Here is a 20339-nt window from a genome sequence, read left to right as displayed (position 1 = left end):
CTTAGCAGGCAAAAACTATATTCTGCAACACTGTTGCAAGCCTGTGATCACAAGGTCAGCTAAACACAATACAGACGCTCTCCAGGTTACGCAAGATCCGACTTACACAAATTTGCACTTACGGAAAAAGTTCCATAAACCAGAAATAGGATTTTTGAATTGTGGAAATTTTTGCATAACGTACGGGTATACGTTTCCGACTTACACAAAATTCGAGTTACGCAAGGCTTTCCAGAACAGAACGATTGCGTAAATCGGGGGGCATCTGTACCCTTAAACAGCCCAATGCTGTTACAAGTTTGCTAGGTCTCGGGGTGGCTCCTCAGACCCTGTGCTATGTCTGAGTTTTTCCAGCAGAAAGTTTGCAAATGAGAGTCAACAATGGAGACAGGAACTTCATTTTTCATCTTTGCTGATTTTTTATTTCTCCTTTTGTGTTTGTCTTTTTTTCTAGTAAATGGAATCAAACTTCAATAGCAAAAGCAATAACAGCTCCAGCACATCTCAACTATCTTCTGTTTCCAAAAAAAAAAAAAAAAAAAAAAAAAAAAAAAAAGGCATTACCATTTACGAAATTGTCAAACATGTTTTTTCACTGCCTTCTAAAGGCTCTTTACAGCTAAAAGGAATGAGATGCAGCCAGAGTTAAACATTATCAGGTATATTTAGGATATAAAACTAAAAAAATAGGCCTTAGGATAACTTAGCACAAGTAATTTAATAGATACAAGCTCAGCAGGTTTATTATGTTCATGATATGTTGATGTTTTGAAAATAATTACTGAATCTGGATAATAATGTCTATGAAAGAACAGTAGATGCCATATGACCATTGGTAGCCACGATGAAATATTAGAGACTTTCTTATGGTAACCACGTATTACTATGGTGATAGGGTCACATACATGCTAATGAGTACAAGGGGCACTAATGAGTTACCCTATGAAAAACGGGGTACCGCAAAAGTAATGTTGTGTCGAAGTTCAAATACGGAAAAATGTTGATTGACATTTTGGGTTTCTTTGCAAAGGGTGGTATGAGTAATAGAAATGCTAGATATTCCACATTGTTGTCTCTCTCCTTTACCAGACTGCAATGGGTAGATTGTTATTCGTTGGTCAATAAAAGTAACTACAGTGCATCCCATTTAAAAGAATCACTGATGTAAGAATCAGACCATACAGGGATCAAAACCACTGCAACAAAATCATTCCTATACTAACATGTACTCAAACTAAGGGATAGACCAAGGGAAAGATGTGGCAGACCAAGGGACAGATAGGGTATGAATGTGTGGATGGTAAAGTAACGTGACCCAATAACACTGTTTAGCGCACTGGCTCATCTTCAGTCCATGCATTATGGGTAAACATCCTCCACATAAAAAGACAACATGTGGGGAAATGTAGTAGAAAGAAGGAGCCTGAAGCATGGGCCTGGTGCAAGGCCTGAGGCCTGAACCAAAGTCAGCAAAAGTTATGCTATGAGCACGAGTCAGGCCCTGTCAAAAGCAGATGCTTGCCTGCAAGCCAGTGTCCAGTACATGAACTCGGCACCAGTATTGCATTGGTAAAACACACTGAATATGTAAACACATTCCAGCAGTCCAGCACAAGAACACCCTAACCTGGCACAAAATAAAATGGTTTGACAAAAGTGATGAATAATCATATTTTGTCTGAAACATCAGGGGGAAAATACAGGAGGAGGTAACAAATACGTTTCATGAAACACGTAAAATGATATGTAAGCTGTTTATCCCAGATTGTTTGTCTCAGTCTATAAATGTTGGAATACCTCGCTTTAACCCTTCATCCAACCTAGGGGGCAGTGGAAAGTCCCACCACTGACTGAGCTGCGTCCATTGTCATGGACATACATATCTTAGTATCCTCATAGAGGATGCCAGGTGCTATTACCGTACTTTGTCAACAATAAACTTGGCCGGGCACCTTCACTACTAAACCAAGTCTTGTGGTCTTATTGGGCAGTTTGATTGGAGCCTGCTGTATGGGCTATTTGTCCAGAGTCAATGGAGCGTGCAAAAAGAACACACACACACACACACACAGTCAAACATCTGCAGCACTTAGCATACCTCCTCTCGGACAGATCCCAGGCAAACACCCACTGTTAGCCTCCGCTGTTTGCCGCTCAGCCTGTTCGCTGCTGACTGCCTTTTTATAACAGTCAGGCCCACTCAAGACCCACCTGGAACAAAGCACTCCCAATTCACACTTTTCAAACAATAAAGCAAGCACATGGTCAAACTGACAAACTGTCCCCGCAACAGACACTCAGATACTCAACAACACAGCCCCCCTAATGCAGCACTTAGCGTACCTCCTCTCGGAAAACTCCCTGTTAGCCTCCGCTGTTCGCCGCTCCAATGTGATCTGACAACACTTGTAAGAATCAAGTACTTATAGGAATCAAATAATCCGGGACGGATGTGATTCTTATAAAAGGAGTGCACTGTATTACCTAAAGAGCATTTTATGTAGTCTGTTGTGCACCATGGGTTCCCCCTTCTATTGATTACCTCTCTACTGTAGTTGATCTTGGGGGCTGAGGTCATAGATCAAAGTAGATGTAAACCCTCACCTTGGGGTTCAGGAATTAGTTAAAGTAACCCGTAATATAGACAGGGCTTCAGAGAGATATTAAGCCTTTCTTAATACTTTACATTTCAAATGCTTTATCTGTTTTTACTTCTTTTGCGGTATCTTTATTAAAAATGTTAAATGGCTTTTTAATGGCCTTTGTGCCATGGCACTAAGCAGGCTGGGTTTCGGTATACCAAACACAAAACCTTGTTTAACACTGCACAGTGACTGGATCATGGTGATTTTTGGGCCCATATATTCCATCAAAACTAATACAACAGGGGGTTTCAAAGCAGATGATGCCCCACACTTTCCTTGCACAGGAAAGGGGACTGATAAGAGAAGGAACCTGAAGAGCTCTATCCTAAGGTCTGTAATTAGACAAGCTTGGAGCTGAGTGTATCTGTTCTTTTGTGCCCAGGGTGTAAATGCCCATCAAAAAGAACAACACACCATAGAATGAACATCCCAGATGCATATCAGGCAGCAAGTACATAGATCCAACTCTGGCAAGACAGAGGTGCATGAAATGATATGACATATTCTTTAAACCCGGTCTCTCCTATTGGATCTTTAGGGTCTCATCAGTAGCCCTGCGCGGATACAAAATTTATATCTGTGATGCAGATATCCATGGATATAAAGCAGATATCTGTGGAGCTGCAGGGCTCTAGTGACAACAAGCAAGACCATCAGGGCCATGGCCAGCGATTGGGCCAGGAACTGCAGTGGTGAAAGAAGCATGTCGGGCTGCCATTTGTCAGAGCCAGCACCCAGCTGCTCCAGTGCTGCTGTGTCATCCCCAGTTTTCCCCAGTGGGGCGGTCACCAGGCTCACTGGCAGCTGTCCCTTGTCACATTAGTGTGTGAAGCAGCTCGCACGCTCCCAGATAGGAGTCTGATCCACGCAGTCATGTGTGGTTCCTGTCAGGGACTGTGTGAGCAGTTTGCATGCACCAGCGTGACCAGGGACAACTGCCAGTGAGTCTGGTGCCCACCCCAGTAGGCAGGGCTGGGGGCGGCACAGCCATGCTGATGAAACTGCCCGGTTTGGGAACTGGCTCCTGGGAGCAGTGGCCTGATATGCTGCTGCTTTCGCCGTTCACTGGCCATGGTCCTGCTGGTCTCACTCATTGTCGCTAGAGTCCTGCAGCTCCAGGGATATCTTCTTTATATTTAGATTTCAACAGCTTCCACCCCACAATCAACCTCAGCCTCGACCAATCTACACGGGAGGTCCACTTCCTAGACACCACAGTACAAATAAGCGATGGTCATGTTAACACCACCCTATATCGAAAACCCACCGACCGCTACGCCTACCTTCATGCCTCCAGTTTCCACCCCGGACACACCACACGATCCATCGTCTACAGCCAAGGGCTTGCTCCAACCCCTCAGACACAGACCAACACCTACAAGATCTTCACCAAGCATTCTCAAAACTATGATACTCACACAAGGAAATAAGGAAACAAATCAAAAGAGCCAGACATGTACCCAGAAGCCTCCTGCTACAAGACAAGCCCAAGAAAGAAACCAACAGAACTCCACTGGCCATCACCTACAGTCCTCAGCTTAAACCTCTCCAACGCATCATCAGTGATCTACAACCCATCCTGGACAATGATCCCTCGCTTTCACAGGCCTTGGGAGACAGGCCAATCCTCATCCACAGACAACCCGCCAACCTTAAGCATATTCTGACCAGCAACCACACACCGCACCATAACAACTCTAACTCAGGAACCAATCCATGCAACAAACCTCGATGCCAACTCTGCCCACATATCTACACCAGCAACACCATCACAGAACCTAACCAGATCAGCTACAACCTCACCGGTTCATTCACCTGCATGTCCACCAATGTTATATATGCCATCATGTGCCATCAATGCCCCTCTGCTATGTACATCGGCCAAACTGGACAATCACTATGTAAGAGGATAAATGGACACAAATCAGATATCAGGAATGGCAATATACAAAAACCTGTAGGAGAACACTTCAACCTCCCTGGCCACACAATAGCAGATGTAAAGGTAGCCATCTTACAGCAAAATAACTTCAGGACCCGACTCCAAAGAGAAACTGCTGAGCTTCAAAGACTGTGAATGGCTATCCAACTACAGAAGCAGTTTCTCCTCCCTTGGTGTTCACACCTCAACTTCTAGCAGAGGACCTCACCCTCCCTGATTGAACTAATCTCGTTATCTCCATACTGATTCTTGCCTGCATATTTATACCTGCCTCTGGAAATTTCCATTACATGTGTCTGACGAAGTGGGCATTCACCCACGAAAGCTTATGGTCCAATACATCTGTTAGTCTTAAAGGTGCCACAGGACCCTCTGTTGCTTTTTAGAGATCCATACTAACATGGCCACCCCCATGATTCTTTATATCTGCGGTTAGCTGCATCTGCGGATGTAAATTTTGCATCTGTGCAGGGCTCTACTCATCAGAAATGAGCCAGGAACTGAAGTCTCAGTTGGTCTAGGAATTTAAACTGAGAAACAGTGCAAGAGCTATCTAAAAGCATCTACATTTTCTAAAACTGTAGTAACTTGAGTCAGCCGACAGGAGATTTCAGATACAAATTAGTAGAATGTGGATCTCCAATACCTGCAGTTACATGCCAAAAAGAAGCCAATGCAATATGGGACTGTATGACGTTTACTAATGTTAGTTCTGAATGGTAGCTCTGGGATGTAGTTATTGTGTGGTCTCCATGGACACCTCTTTTCAAGAAACAGATTGACAGAGCCAGACGAGTACCCAGAAGTCACCTCCTACAAGACAGGCCCAACAAAGAAAATAACAGAACACCACTAGCTGTCACCTTCAGCCCCCAACTAAAACCTCTCCAGCGCATCATCAGAGATCTACAACCTATCCTGAAAGATGATCCTTTACTCTCACAGATCTTGGGAGACAGACCTGTCCTCGCTTACAGACAACCCCCCAACCTAAAGCAAATACTCACCAGCAACAACACATCACTGAACAAAAACACTGACCCAGGAACCTATCCTTGTAACAAAGCCTGATGCCAACTCTGTCCACATATCTATTCAAGTGACATCATCATAGGACCTAATCACATCAGCCATACCATCAGGGGCTCGTTCACCTGCACATCTACCAATGTGATATATGCCATCATGTGCCAGCAATGCCCCTCTGCCATGTACATTAGCCAAACCGGACAGTCTCTTCGCAAAAGAATTAATGGACACAAATCTGACATCAGGAATCATAATACTAAAAAACCAGTGGGAGAACACTTTAACCTGTCTGGCCATTCAATGACAGACCTGCGGGTGGCTATCTTACAACAGAAAAACTTCAAAAACAGATTCCAACGAGAAACTGCTGAGCTGGAATTGATATGCAAACTAAATACAATCAACTCAGGATTGAATAAGGACTGGGAATGGCTGAGCCATTACAAACATTGAATCTATCTCCCCTTGTAAGTATTCTCACACTTCTTATCAAACTTTCTGTACTGGGCTAGCTTGATTATCACTTCAAAAGTTTTTTTTCTCTTGCTTAATTGGCCTCTCAGAGTTGGTAAGACAACTCCCACAAGTTCATGCTCTCTGTATGTGTGTATATATATCCCCTCAATATATGTTCCACTCTATATGCATCCGAAGAAGTGGGCAGTAGCCCACGAAAGCTTATGCTCTAATAAATTTGTTAGTCTCTAAGGTGCCACAAGTACTCCTGTTCTCTTTTCAAGAAGATTGCCAAAAGTCAGCAGCACAGGGAGGCACAAATCTCATTGGTGCTGATATGCAGAGCCCATCTCCAAGAAGAGACTACTGTTCTGAGTTCTCATTTAGTTAATATATATTGTCTAGTGTATCTCAAGCCTTTCTGAAATATCCTTCCATTGCATAAGGTTACATGGGTGTAGAGTTTCATGTGAATTGGTTTGCTCTTGGCAAAGTTAGAAAGCATGTAAAAATCAACTTTATAATGAAAAGTAGCTTTAATTTTAAAGTATGGAGATGCTTGTCCCTTCCTAATTATTACTGGTCTAACTAATGGCCTCTATAAAACCAGTTTTCCTTGCATCCCGTTTTTTACTTTTTTACCACTTCTGTTATTTCTCCATATCTAGATTGACAGCTTCTGGGGCCAGGAGCTTTTGTCTTCATACTTGATTGTAAAGCCCCATGTACACCTATTTCTCTAAAAAAAAAGCAGATGAAAAGTTTGGAAGAAAACAGTCACTTACTTCTTCTGTAGTAGGTGAACAATATGGAGATTTCCTTCTACTTTAATTAGATAAGACACCTTCTCCTAGAACATTCAAATAAAAAAGTAGAATTCAATAGTATTCTAAAACTCTGACTAATCAATCCCTATTCCATTTTATAAAAATTGTATTCATACATTTCCTCAGATTGTGTTCAGAGAAGATGTTCTTCTCCTTTCATGTAAGGCCTCGCTACAGCAACGAAGTTTGCTAAATATTTCCCAAAGTTGCCAATACTGGTCCAGCTAGATCACCATTAGCAATATAGAGTCCTGTGGCACCTTTAAGACTAACAGATGTATTGGAGCATAAGCTTTCGTGGGTGAATGCCCACTTCGTCGGATGCAGGCATTCAAGTGGGTATTCACCCACGAAAGCTTATGCTCCAATACATCTGTTAGTCTTAAAGGTGCCACAGGACTCTCTGTTGCTTTTTACAGATCCAGATTAACACGGCTACCCCTCTGATTCATTAGCAGTATGGGGATCCTGTTTACCTGAGGCTCCCCAGCATTGCTAAAATTGGTGTAGCTCAATCAGTGTCAGCAAAAATGGAAAACATTTAGAAAATGCCCTTAGCGAACACAGAGCCTAACAGTTGACACTAAACACCATTGCCACAGCACTACTATGCAGTCTCAAATTGAGGCTGAATAACGATTTTGGAATAATGGATAGAATCAAATTGAATAGAGTAGGATGCTCTTACTGTCTTAATTTGGCAGCAGCCTCATCTTTACGGCTGCTCAGAACTGCACATTGCTCTGTAGGATAACACCTTTTCAGTGGCTATTGTGATTTATTCTTGCATACCATGTGTGCTCCACAAAAAAAGTGTCTCAACCTCATTGTTAGTATATGAAGTGCAGAGCATGAATCCAACACATGCCAGTCCATTCTCAGGACTAGCTGTCAGGGAAAGCTGATTTCCATAAAGAAAACACCATACTTCCTTATGGTATTCCATGATACAGGCATTCTTTAGGTTTTGTGCATTTAAAAATCTGGCCCGTAGCCCAAAGTCTTTTGAAAGGTATTTAGGTTCCCATCTGAATATTTAGGGACCCAAATACTTTCAAATCTCTGGTCCTAAGTCACTGTCTTAGTCACAGACTATGGGTTGCAGTTTTATCATAAGGGCTATATTGTGGCATTTAGCCACAGCACAAAGCTATAATTTCAGTTCGAAAATTAGGATGGCGTTATTCCCCAGGAGTCAAACATGGACACAGAAGGTTGAAATTCAGTTTACAGTGCTCAGTTCATTTTTGGTTTTTTGTCTGTTTTAATTTACAGGGAGAATGTTTCACTCAGTACTTCCCTCACTTGGTTAACATTTGGGTCATAAAACTTTCATTCTTCTAGATTCTTATTATACCATTTGTTGCTCAGAAAAGTCTTGTAGAATATTTCCAGTAGGAAAAGATATATTAAGAATCCCTAAACTATGACAACATAGGTCAAATTCTATACCTCACATACCAAGCAAAATTCCCCTTCAGACAGATTACCAATAAAATCAGCATGCCAGGACTATTTCTCAGGGGTTTTATACTAGCCCACACAAATGGGCTATTCCCCCTACCAGAAGTTACAGACGAGAATAGCCTTATGATGGCATGACTATTCTTTAAAATTGGGGGTTGCCAACTCACAGGGGTACTTCCCTACTTTACGGGAGTGTTGTGAGGATAAACATTTTAAACATTGTATAGCGCTTATATCCCTTGTTAATGGGAGCCATATAAGTACCTTCTGAATTCCTTAGCTCCTTGCAATGAATAATATACTATATGTTTTGCTTTAACATTATAAATGTTATTAATGCACACTGAGTTCCACTCATAAAAATGTCAAGTGCAGGTACACATGTAAGCAGAGACTATATTAAGGATTATCAACCCTTGTGCTTCAGAGGAGAACCAAGCCACTAATTGCTCATGATAAGGAAGAAACTTTCTGCCCTACATACTTTATTATAGAGTTGGTTACACCTCCCGCTTAAGCATCTGATACTGGCAGTTACCAAAGAGTGGATTCAGGGATCATTAGTCTGAGTCAACATAGCAATTCCAATTTTCTTAGAAAGCAGTGCTACCTTGGTGTCTATTCCATCTCTTGGTTCCAGCTTTCTTGGAACTATTACTTCAGAATAAGATAATTTTAAAGTCTCAGAAAAGCCTAGAAAGAGAAATAGTTTCAAATAAGTTAAACAGAATATAAGTTTACAGTTATTTGGATACGTGCTTCTGGATTCTGACACTGCAAATCATTTTATACAGAAGTCACTCTGTACAATGTGCGAAGGAGGAACAATTCCAGGGATAGCGATGAAGTCTGCATCTCAATTCAATAATATTTGTAAATCATTTAATAAGCTTAGACACAGAGAGAACACAGTAGCATTACTACTCCTTTGGTTCTCTTTCCCACCCAAACCCAAGCCAATTTCTCCATCAGGCCCCTTCCATCCTCCTGATTTTCCGATCAACCTCACTGTATTCTCCGATCAATAGGTTCTCTCTTCCAAGCAAACACTTACCCCCTCTACCAGACTACACCCTCCCTGGTCCATCTTACCCCATCACATCCAGCTTCATTCTTCTAATACACCCCACATTAAGCCCTGCTCCTCTATCCCTCCTCTGCATCTCACAACTCTCAACCATGGCAAGCCCCATAGCCCCGACTGCTGCACTGTACTCTTCAATGAGCCCTATTCTCTGCCCCTGCAATCACAGTGGACACCACTTCATCACCTACGATTGCAAACCACACTCAGTATGCCACACTCCATCCACTGCAAACCTTTCCTCAGAAGAACGTTTGCCCCCTTACTCAGCGTCAAACTACCTCCTTATTCAGCCATATTCTCCCTATCCATATTCTGCACTCCCAACTAGACCCCCATCAAGTAGACCTCTCTTTTGTCAGGCACTCCGAAACTCTACTGGGCAAGACCCGTTTCCTTCTTCCTGTTTCATTACTCATAAATATCCCTTCTAGGGCTATTCCCTTTTTCATAGTCACAAACCCTTTCCTGCTGCACCACTCCCACATCATCTTCACCAGACTGCACTCCTCTCCTCCCTTTGCCATCTGCCCAAGCTTTCATCAGCTGACTCAGGTCACTGCTCCACTGCCCAAACTGCTCCCACATCAAAGCTCTCCTTAATAAGGTCCACTACCTAATCTGTCCCCAGTTAAGCAAGTCTCTCTTTTTCTCTTTCTTCTCTTTTCTCCAACCCTGCCACCCCAGGTTCTGCCCAGTCTGCAGACCCTGCTCCACTGCTCCAAAAAATTGCCTCTCCCAGGGACTCTCACTCCACGTGCCTGCCCTACACAGACCCTATCCATGAACACTTTTGTTTTAATCTTGGTAGGCCCCACTACCCCGCTCCCTGTGCCAATACACCTGGGCCCCTGAGCAGGATTTATTCCACACTAGTGCCTCTGAAAGCCTCATTGGCAGGTCCTGCTCCATGTCTCCCTGCAGTCCCCGCAACATCCCCTTTCAGCAAACTGTACTCCTTACTGTGTATCCCAAACCACCCCTCAGAGGAACTCACTCTGCCTCATTGCTCCATACCCCAAATAAAGCCTTCAGCAAACCCCACATCCCCTCCCTATTCTTTCCTCCCAAATTCACCTAGTCAAGTCTCACTCTGTGCCCCTGATTCAATCCCCTACAAACTACCCTCAGCTGGCACTGCTCCCCACTCACAACAGCTCCCCACTCACAACAGCTCCTGAAAACTTCCTTTAGGGAGCCCCACTCCATGCTCAGCTACCCTGAACCCCTTGGACTGCTTCCAAACATCCTCAGCATGCCTATTTCCCTCACAACCAACACACCTTTGCTCCCCACCAGAACACTAAACCTCTGAGGGGCCCACACCACCTTCCCTGTTCAAGCACCAATCGAGCCTTCTGTGGGCCCTGCCCTACCCCCACACTACCTCTTGACCACAGCCATGACACCAAATTCCCTACTTCACACCTTTCCCTTGCTCCCCACCCTGTTCTGCCCCTACCCCCATAAAAATCCTTCTCTTCCTCCCAAAAAGTCAGTGAGACTCATTCCCCATTCCCTGCAGTGCCTCCATTTGAATCCCACCTGGAAGGCCCCTCCCCCATCCCTCCTCCAGCCTCAATGTATTGGCCCCTCTATCCTTCCCCATGTGACACCACGGGGTCTTCCCCCCTCCCCTGAGAGATACCACTTCCTCCTCCCTATTAATCTGGGGCAGGAGCAAAGTCCCAGCACCAGCCCGACCCTGCAACCCACAGGAGGAAGCCTTAGCGGTTCCTCACACACACCAGCCTCAAGAGAAGTCACATCAGCCACTTCCCACCCAGCTCCCTCCCTGCTACAGCATTCGCCCCTTTCCAGCTGGTGCTCAGGGCCACCCTGCTCCAGGATCCAAACATTTCACAGCCCCTCGCCCTGGCTTTAACCCCTCCCTTCTCCCCTTGGTCACGCATGTTCCCTTTCCTCCTGCCCCAAAGAGAGTCCCTTTGCCCCCCTTCCCAGTTTGCCTCCATGAACCCTCAGGCCCACAGTCCCTTTCTGCCTCCTGCCTGGTTCTGGTTCTGGTTCTGGTTCTCAGCAGATCCTGAATCTTCCCTCTCTGGGCCCTGCTCTAGTTTCACAAATCCCCCACCCCTTGATATAGTGCCCAGTGCTCCCTGCTGCCCCCAAGACCCCATATTCCCCCTTCCCTCAAGCCCCTATTGTCCACATTGTGGCTCAGTCCTGCTCCTCCTCCTGTTCTGGCTGTTTTCCCTCACAGCCCTGCTCTGATTCCTGGCTCCCCTCTTCCCTGCTTGGCCTCTGCCTTGCAAGCATGACCCCAAATATCTACCCGCTCTGGCATCTCCACCAGACTCACTGCCCGTCTCACCTGGGCTGAGGAGCAGGAGCAGGGCCCAGACCTGCAGCCCCATCCCCGCGGCTCCTCACAGACACCGGCCAAGCACCTGCAGCAAGAGCAGAGACAGTGTCTCCCGCCCCCTCGGCTCAACTGCCCTAGTGCCAGCCCTGCTTCAACTGCCTCAGACCCACGTCCCCTCTCCTCCCCTCCCCTTCCTCCAATTGCCTCAGGGCCCACCCCGTCCCCTCCCTCCAACTGCCCTAGTGCCAGCCCTGCTTCAACTGCCTCAGACCCATGCCCTCTCTCCTCCCCTCCCCTTCCTCCAATTGCCTCAGGGCCCGCCCCCTCCTCTCCCTCCAACTGCCTCAGGGCCAGCCCCCCGCCCTCCAACTGCCTCAAGCCCAGCCCCTTCTGCTCCTATTGCTTCAGTGCCAGCCCCTTTCCCTCCCCCCAGCCTCAGTGCCAGCCCAGCCCCCTCCCCTCCTTACAACTGCCTCAGCCCCACCCCCTCTGCTAAACTGCCCTAGTGCCAGCTCTGCTTCCCTCCAACTGCCTCAGCCCCAGCCCTGCCCCCGCTCCAACTGCCTCAGACCCAGCCCCAACTGTCACCCAATCCTATCCCCCCCTTTCCTAGCCCCAACACCCAGCTCCCACCCCTGAACCTGCTGTTTGCCACATCCCATTTGCCTCACTCCCTCAACAAATCCCTGCTCTGCAGGTCTAGCACCTCCCCATTACTCCCTCCCTGATTGGCTCCCACGTGAATCTCCCTCAGTCAACCGTGTTCCCCTCTCTTTCCTTTCCCCTCTATCCCCTCTTTTAACTCCAGCACCTCTCCTGCATCTCCTGAACTTCCCTTCATGGCCCGCTCCACTTGACAAGCTTTGCTCCTTCCTCCCTATTCAGTGCCCCCATGCACCCCTGCAGGGCTATGCTCCTTCTCTGCCATCTGCTGGCCCTGATCCCCTTCTCCACGTGGACTAAGGGGGAGGAGCAGAGCCCTCAGCAGCAGCACAGAGCCCACATATCCCTTGGGAGGGTGTCCCCATCCCCACTGAGTCCTCACCAGCACCAGGTGAACACCAACCCTGAGAAACATCTCCCCAGCGGCTGCCTGCTTCCTCCTGGCTTCATTCCCCAACTCTTCCCTTAGTGCAACTCACTCCCATATGTGACTCCAGTCCCCCTACACCCAGCTCCCCATGCCAGGACCTAATTCACCCTCCTGTTCTTCCCCCTGAACTTCTTCCCTGCATTTTCCAGACACATTTCCCCAACCAGGCAGTTTGTCTGTGTGACTGGGTGTGCATACTCCACACTAGACCTCAAAGGGTTAACCCCCCACTATGGGTGGAGGAAGTCCCGCCCCTTAGACTGTGCTGGGCATGCTCCAACTGCTGTTCCAGTATAAAAGGGAGCAGGCTAGTTCAGTGTTGGCTGACCACTGAGGAGTAAGGATGCTTGGTAGAGGCATCAGCCCCTGACTGTAGGAGCCAGAGAGCCTAAGAATCAGACCAGAGACCTGTTGTGTACAGCCAACTGACTGGAGTCAGAGTCCCAGGGAGCTACCTGTCCCAAGGAAACTGGAGACCCCGATGACATATGGCCTACAGCTTTAGGCGACAAGGTAGGAAGTGACCCAGGGATGGGGTTGAGTTGCAACACCCAGAACAAAGTCAATGTGTTGCAGTAGGATCCCTGCTGACTCTGTGGCAGACACACCCACCACTGCCAGGATCTGGTGGAGCAGGGAGAGCACAGGTACCCCTATCCTGGCTGTCACACACCCCTGCCCCACCCTGGGTAGCAGTCCCTGATTCTGGCCACTAGGCTGTGTGGCCCTGTGCCCAAGGGTATCCATATTGACTCTGGCCACTAGGCTGTATGGTCTTGAGTTCAAGGACAGTCTGGAAAACTCTAACCCTACCATACCCACAATCCAGCCCAAAGGGAGATGGCGTGTGCATACACTGTGACAATCCTCAACCATACCCCCTCAGCCAGCTCTGTCCTCCCGCCCTGACTCAGCCACATGTCCCTATGGGCCCTGCTCCACTTCCTGAAGCACCCTCAGTACATTGCTTGACCCCTCATCACCAGGCTGTGTTCTCCTCCTTCCTCTTCTACCACCAAACCTATCTGCATTCTCCCTCCCATCTATGAATCCCCCATCTGCTAGCTCCATTGTGCCAAATCACTGCTGTACTTTTTATTAAGTTGAACAAAAGGACAAAATAAATTGATAGTTCCAGCAGGAAATTAATTGCTCTATGAATCCTATGGAGTGGTTATTATGTGCACAGCTGCCTCAGTGGCTGATCTAATAAGAAAAACAGTACTCTTTCAGCTTTCTACTACCTTATGTTTAAAAACACATTTTTCCCCTTTTGCCTTTCAGAGTGAATATTGCTTTTCTCACACAGGGTCTTGTAGAAAGCTGACACAGGTAAAGCATATACTGTCTTTATGTTCCCACATTTATCTTGTTCACAGTCTATCAGGATCTGGCATTTAGTGCTCAAAGTCATAGTGCATTCAAAAACTGATTCCACTTATCCAAAGGGAGTTTAACTGCATATGTGTTTTGTCTTTCCAGCTTTACTTTTTATAGAACTCCTCTTAAGTACTGTCACTTTATATAATACTGACTGACTTGGCAGCATTCTTTGTCAAAACTACATATTATACTGTGTTTTCCTGAAAACATTTATATTTGCTCCATCAAAAAATTCAGGAAGAGAACATTAAAGTTGCACCATTAATCACCTTGAAGTCAAGAAAATTCAATTTTTAGTTTTAGAAAACTCTTACAACAATCATCCTTGTGTTTCAGTATTAACAGCAAGCTGAAGAATTGAGCTGGTTCTTACATCTGGGAGTGATAGTTTCAGGCTGTTTTTCAAATTTAGGAGGACAACATTTTGTTAATTTTTTAAAGTTTTCTTTCAACCATAAGACTACAATTTTAATAAAAGCTTGGTTATATTCTGGAGCAGTATTCTACAGTAATGGGAGGATTCTTTGACAAATACATTCTATAATTTATGAAATATTTAATTCCATTATCTGAAACATTTTGTACAGACCCCTTGGGAGCCCACTGTCTTGAACAGTATGCACACTCGGTTTCACAGGTATAAGCCCAGAAGCACTGCATGGAAGTGATTTTCAAACTGTTATAACACACCCAAATTGAATTCAGTTTTCATAGGAATGCTGAAAGGAACTTCCCTTCCCTACCAGTTGCCTCCATCCCATTTCATTTTGGTACCTCTCTCTGTTTCAGTGATAATTGCTCTGAAAAAGGCTGCAGGAACTTTCTTATAACATTCTGAGCTCCTAGAAGATCAGAAGCTGTTTGTTAGGCTTGGTCTACACTACCCCCCCTAATTCGAACTAAGGTACGCAACTTCAGCTACGTGAATAACGTAGCTGAAGTTCGAAGTACCTTATTTCGAATTAGTTCAAACTTACCTTGGTCCACACTCGGCAGGCAGGCTCCCCCGTCGACTCCGCGGTACTCCTCTCGGCGAGCTGGAGTACCGCAGTCGACGGCGAGCACTTCCGGGTTCGACTTATCGCGTCCAGACTAGACGCGATAAGTCGAACCCAGAAGTTCGATTTCCAGCCGTCGAACTTGCCGGTAAGTGTAGCCAAGGCCTTAGTGTGATTTCATTCGGGATACAAAACATACATAGGTTGATAGTCTCACACAACAATGATGTGAATCTGGCACTTTTGATACGAGGCAGAAAGACTTGACAAGCCTTGTATACAGCTTGGAACTCCAGGATACTGATATGGAGTGATGGTTTTTCTCCAACCACAGAGCTCGTGGCTGTAGCATCTCCAGATGGGCTCACCACTCTATGGCAGAAGTGTCTGTACTCAAAGTCGAGATGGAAGAGGAGTGGAGTAGAGAACTCTCCTGTCAGTGTTGGTTGGATCTATTGGGATATTTTAGGGGTAAGTATAACAATAAGCTGCTAATGTGCTGACATGGTATTAGGGGACAAAGGCATATGTAGGCAACATTTTTGTGTCCAATACATAAGTTACAGATTCTTTAGTATTTGTCTAAAATATAAGTTGCCAGATTCTTCCCATCTCTGTTGTTTATGAAGATTAATAAGGATGCAGTTGCAGAAGGAATGCCCTTTGTGTAAAAGAAGGTAAAAGGAATGCTTTCTTCCCCTCCCTCCTTTTCCCAGCTACATAAACAAGCCCTGGCTTAGGGTCCCTTTCTCCCCCTCCCCTGAGAACTGTTCAGACTCTTCCTCCCTCCCCTGAGAACTGCTGACGAGGGAGATTTATGGCAACAAATTGTTGCAAAGAAATGTATCTTCAAGGTAAAAGTAACATGTGTAATGTTATGAATAATGGATGGGGTGGTTTACTAACAGTGGGTGTTTCTATTACATAATAAGGGTTTTTGGTGTGTTGTAGCGGATGTAGACGTGTACGTACTAATCTAATCAATGTAATCAATTCAGTGCTTACTGGACAATTGGGTCCAGGGGAACAAGTATCACTGTATAGAAACCTGTACTCGTATCCGCCTCTGGGTCAATCTGCTCCTTTTTTCTTCTAACAGGATCCTTCTGCCACTTCAGCAAGCAAAGCACCTTGGCAGAAATAATGAATCCGCTTGTCCAGAGGATGTTTGATTCAATGATAGGCAGACTTCAGCCATCCTTGTAAGCATCTGAGGCAGTCTGGCATAGTGAATCATGTAAGTACCGAATGACATTTGTCCCAACAGTCCTAGGCAAGATATTGTTGTTGTACCGGGGTGAGACGGTAGATGGATGCACAGGTCCACACCATCAAATCTGTCCTGGGGCAGATACTCAATTGCTATCATCCCAATGAACTCTATTCTTTGCATGGGTTGAGAATCTTATTTCTCTGTTTATTATTAGGCCCAGTTGAGTATACAAGGAGTATATCTGGTGAATACTGATCTCCACTTGATGCTTTGAGCAGCTGCGGACCAACCCATTGTCTAGTTAGGGGAATACCTGGATGCCCACTCTCCTGAGGTGAGATGCTACTACTACCATGCCTTGGTAAACACCCTTGGGACAGATGGCCGGCTGAAAGGGAAGATAGTGTGTTAGTAATGGGGGTCCACAACTAGAAACCTCAAATATTTGCTGTGGCCCAGGTACATTATCACATGAAAGCAGGCAAACTGGAGATCAAGAGCAGCATATCAGTAGCCAGGACCTAGAGATGAGATGATAGCTGACAGGGAGACCGTGCAGAACTTGATCTACCATTAAATTTGTTTAAATTCTGCAGTTCTAGGATAGGACTCTTGAGCCCCCCCTTCTTTTGAGAATGAGCTCCTAAATGCAAGCAGTTCAGGCTCTCTTTCATAAGTGAAAACTTGTAGGAAGGTCCCTGAAGGATGGATAAGATGGGTGGGGGGGTCAGGTATAGACAGGAAGTGGATTATGTAACCAAGTCCCACAGTGATTAGGACCCACTGATCTGGGGTGATGGATTTCTAAGCACTAAGGGTATGGCCCAATCTATCCCCAGTTGAGTGTGGGTGAGGTGAGGTTAGATCCAGCACGAAAGGGATATTCCTCTTGGCAAAAAAACAACAAAAAAGGAATTGGAATTGCTCATGTATGAGCATAAATTAGCTCTAGTTGGTATTACTGAAACCTGGTTGAATGATTCCCATGATTGGAATGTTAAAATTAATGGTTATACCTTATTTAGGGAGGATCAAGTGGCCAAAAAAGGGTGCCACTCTCCGTCCTATGTAAAAAATGGCATTATCTGTTTCCAAGTCACTGATAACTTGGAAGATCTTGAATACTTAAGAATGCGTCCTTAAAAGATAAAGCACAAGATGGGGTATTAGATGGTGTCTTCCACAAATTACACTAGGGAGCAGGATGACCAGCTCATTAGACACTTATCTATGCTGTATAGAGGGGGAAAAAGCTATGTGATCTTGGGACTTCAATTTCAGTGAGATATGCTGGAAGTCTCCTGCTGCCAGGACTGAGGCATATTTCAAATTTCTAAATATTAGATCACCATTTCCTAGCTCAGAAAGCATTGCATTATCACAGAGGAAGTCTATATTAGACATCATCTTGACAGAAAAAGAGGAACTGATCACTGAACTAGAAAGGTATCATAGGTGCACATGATCATGACTTAATCACATGTATAATATGCAAACAGAATAAAGTTCAGACCAGTTAGATGCTTTGTTGGATTAAGGTTCACTTACTCAGCATATGGGTCTAACAAATATTTATTAAGGCAAAATACTCAGAGTAGTGATCAATTGCTTATGAGTGGGAAGCTTATCAGGATGATCTCCTTACAGTCCCCTCCATCACTTGACAATATGGCTTCAGCTTCCCTTTGTTACACAAACTTATTTATAACTTTTGTTATCTTAGACATATGTATTAGTCTTTCATTTTCATGTTAACTCGCCTCCCCCATCAGTACAAGTTTAGTGTTCATTCATATGGTCTTAAATAGCTCTTCAATTACTTTCTTTTCTTGTTCTCTCAAACATGCTTACTCTAAAGTTTTCTTACACATTCACAACACCAAATAGGATTACTCTGCAATTTGTTACACATACACAGTTCTACTTATGCTTACGCTGCTAATCACCACCACAACAGACTGCTAAAATCCACAGCAGGCTTCTATTAGGTCTAAATATGTCTTCACTCCCAAAATATTTGGTGCTTTAAAAGGGCCAATTTCACAAAGCTGAAAACAATTGTGAGCCAAATCAGCTGGGAGGAAGAATTTAATGAAAAAAATGTTAATGTGAATGTTTTCCATTGTTTAAGAACACTTTTTTTATTTTTTTTTATTTTTTACTAGATGCCCCAAAAGTCTCTCATCCACAGTTGAGGAAGAAAGCCATATTGGTTAAAAAGAGGGGAGGGGAAGTTCACAAGGTGGCTGGTTGCTGCTTTTTACTGCAGGGACAGTGTGACACTGATAACAAGAGAGGGGAAAGTAGACAATTAGAAGCAGAGCAAAAGAAAAAGTTGCTGCTGTTGTTGCTGAGCTGCCAGACAAAGCAGTGTGGGGAAAGCAAGCAGCCATCGTGGCAGAGCACATGCAATTATGCAGAGAGAGAAATTGTTTTAGACTGTACTATAGTTAGGAAAGGGAGCCAAGTGCAGCCAAAGAAGGCATTCTGCTGTGTAGACCTACAGCCAGCCGAGGGAAAACCAAGCACAGATAGTGCACAGTTTAAAAAAAAAAAATGAAAACCATTTTCCTATGGCAGAGAAGATGTCCAGGAGACATGAAGTCCAGCAGGAGAGCAGACAATGGCCACTCTTGTTGGCAATGTTGCTGAGCTTGATGAAAACCACCAAGCATGGATGGTGTCCCTTGAAAGTTTTGATCAGCTTATGGCTTGTAACACTATTCCAGGTGGACAAAGTTTCAACCTTGCTGACTGTGATGGGTCTGAAGGCATACGGACTGCTGTGACCTATTGTCTCCAACTGTGCTTGGAAACTGCCATGTATTCCACAATTACTGCAGCAATGAAGGAACATTTTTTTGCTATCCTCTCAATGGTAGCAGAATGAGACCTACTGCATCAAATGACATCATGGAAGTGGATAGTTGCTAGCACAGTTTGTTGCTACTCTAAGGAAGTTGTCAGAGCATTCTCAGTTTTGAGAAACATTAAGTGATGCCCTTCTTGACCATTTTGTTCCTGGATTATGCAATGACCAAATCTGGAAAAAGTTACTGACTGTATCAATGTTCACACTCAAGGAGGCTGATGAAGTAGTTATTGCCATGAAAACACTGGAGAAGGAATCTCTGCAATTTAGTGTGAGCTCAGTTCACCTCCTAAATTAGAGAGACTGAGGACCTTGGGATTATAAAGAATTTCTGTGTGGTTGTTATGCACAAAATGATGCATGTTGAGAAGGAAATGCCAGAAGAAAGGACACATCGCTGTGACTTGTCACACAGTTCAACAATCAGAAACACAAAGTAACTGTCCATCCAAGGAGACAGCTATAAAGACTGAACTTAAAGGATGGAAGTCTTTTTCCACATTTTGAATTCCTGACAAGACTCTAGTTGCACTAAGCAAGATCTGGCACTACACTTATTGTTAGAAGCTGAAGTCAGATGGCATCCGAACCACACAATTGAAGGAGTTCCTAAAAGAGTGGAGCTTGATACTGGAGCTTCCATCTCCCTGATTCCTGCATCTACCTAGGACCAGACTTTGTCACAAGTTCCTCTGGAAGAAACCTCCATGGTTTTGAAGACTTATACTGCAGAACTGTTATTCCCAGAAGGGATTCTCCAGGTGAATGTCCAGCTAGCTGGACAATCAGTCATTTTTACCCTTGTGTGTAACTGAAGGAAAGAATCCAACTTTATTTGGCTTGAGAAGCTCAGGGTGAATTGGACCATGATCAAGATGATCACAAAAATACCTTGAAACCTTCAATAAATACGGGAGAGAGAGACACTCCAAAATTTTTGAAAAAGAACTTGGACAGATGACCAATGTGTCAGGGAAGTTCACTGTTAAGTCTGACAGCCAGTCAAA

The 20339-nt window shown here is 44.8% G+C and overlaps 2 long non-coding RNA genes across 3 annotated transcripts; one reads left to right on the top strand and one right to left on the bottom strand.

The window, feature by feature from the left end:
* Positions 1 to 6846: 6846 nt before the first annotated feature.
* On the bottom strand, positions 6847 to 11908 carry LOC122172893 (uncharacterized). The gene is made up of 3 exons (XR_010596842.1): positions 11783 to 11908; positions 8977 to 9059; positions 6847 to 6922 (listed from the first exon to the last, which is right to left on the bottom strand). It is a non-coding gene; the product is annotated as an uncharacterized LOC122172893 (long non-coding RNA).
* Positions 11909 to 13023: 1115 nt separating this feature from the next.
* LOC135979561 (uncharacterized) lies at positions 13024 to 20322 on the top strand. Of its 2 annotated transcripts, XR_010596843.1 has the most exons (6): positions 13024 to 13379; positions 14151 to 14198; positions 15582 to 15718; positions 16347 to 16484; positions 16675 to 16794; positions 18626 to 20322. It is a non-coding gene; the product is annotated as an uncharacterized LOC135979561 (long non-coding RNA). The 2 variants fall into 2 exon arrangements; XR_010596844.1 differs by lacking the exon at positions 16675 to 16794 and having other exon boundaries at positions 13025 to 13379.
* The last annotated feature ends 17 nt before the right edge of the window (positions 20323 to 20339 follow it).

Source organism: Chrysemys picta, unplaced genomic scaffold (assembly GCF_011386835.1).
Source record: "Chrysemys picta bellii isolate R12L10 unplaced genomic scaffold, ASM1138683v2 scaf1001, whole genome shotgun sequence".
Taxonomy (NCBI): domain Eukaryota; kingdom Metazoa; phylum Chordata; order Testudines; family Emydidae; genus Chrysemys; species Chrysemys picta.
Note: the sequence above shows the minus strand (reverse complement) of the source record. Positions and strands in the feature narration are given on the sequence as shown.